This window comes from Benincasa hispida, chromosome 10 (genome assembly GCF_027475165.1).
Source record: "Benincasa hispida cultivar pf3 chromosome 10, pf3_genome.v1.1, whole genome shotgun sequence".
Taxonomy (NCBI): Eukaryota; Viridiplantae; Streptophyta; class Magnoliopsida; order Cucurbitales; family Cucurbitaceae; genus Benincasa; species Benincasa hispida.
This window is the reverse complement of record NC_143487.1, coordinates 35,705,954-35,706,953: the sequence shown is the minus strand read 5'-3', so window position 1 is coordinate 35,706,953 and position 1,000 is coordinate 35,705,954. Positions and strand designations below refer to the sequence as shown.

At 43.7% G+C, this 1,000-nt stretch overlaps 1 non-coding gene across 1 annotated transcript; it reads right to left on the bottom strand.

Annotated features, from left to right (window-relative positions):
* Positions 1-653: 653 nt before the first annotated feature.
* LOC120089534 (small nucleolar RNA R71) lies at positions 654-760 on the bottom strand. The gene has a single exon (XR_005485209.1). It is a non-coding gene; the product is annotated as a small nucleolar RNA R71 (small nucleolar RNA).
* Between the last annotated feature and the right edge of the window lie 240 nt (positions 761-1,000).

The following is a 1,000-nucleotide window of genomic DNA, read 5'->3' as shown; positions in this document are numbered from 1 at the left end:
ATATCATCCATAATCCACATCATAAAATCAAGCATCAAGTTTTTGGTGCCGTTGCCGGGGACTTCGGCAAAATAGTGTGCTAATGGTAGTTTTTCTGGTTTCTTTGCAGACTCTGAATCTCTTACGAATTACACCCGAAGATTGAGATGATATTTAGACGGACTCTGAGAGACCGCCAATAACAACCACAATCAAATAAAGAAGAAATGGCGGAGCAGCCTGGAAACGGAGCACCAAATGATAACAATGTCATGGCGAATCCAATCCTGCTGGCAAACAATCGCAATAGACCCATTAGGGATTATGCATCGCCAAACCTCTATGATTTCTCTCCAGGAATCATGAAGCCTGCTCTCGACGAAAGCCGATGCGAAATGAAGCCGGTGATGCTGCAGATGATCCAGATTGTAGGATAATTCGGAGGAAGGTGTGGCGAGGACCTGCACGCCCACCTCCGAAGCTTTATTTAAATCTGCAATACTTTTGTATTCCCGAACATCTCTGCTGAAGTAGTTCGACTAACTTTGTTCCCATTTTCTCTCTATGATCTGGCTAGGAAATGGGCGTATTCTCTCGAACCGGGAGAGATCACTTCATGGGAACAGGTCATGGAGAAGTTTATGAAGAAATACTTTCCACCTACTGAGAATGCCAGACGAAGAAAACTAATTACAAATTTTGAACAAGACATGGACGAATCGCTCAGCGATGCCTGGGCGAGGTTTAAAAGGTTGGTCAGGAATTGTCCACACAATGGTTTGCCAGACTGCCTTTAGATGGAAATTTTCTATCATGGTTTGAATCCCGCTTCGTAGACCGCTGCCAATGTGGCAGCCGCTAGTAGTCTGCTTGATAAAACGTATGACAAGGCGAAGAATATCTTGGATCGCATCTCTAAGAACCATGAAGATTGGAGAGAGAGTGACTAGAGATTTAGAATCAAAGACAATGACGCAAGTAATAGTGCTATTGCTTCACTACAAAATCAGATGACCGCAAT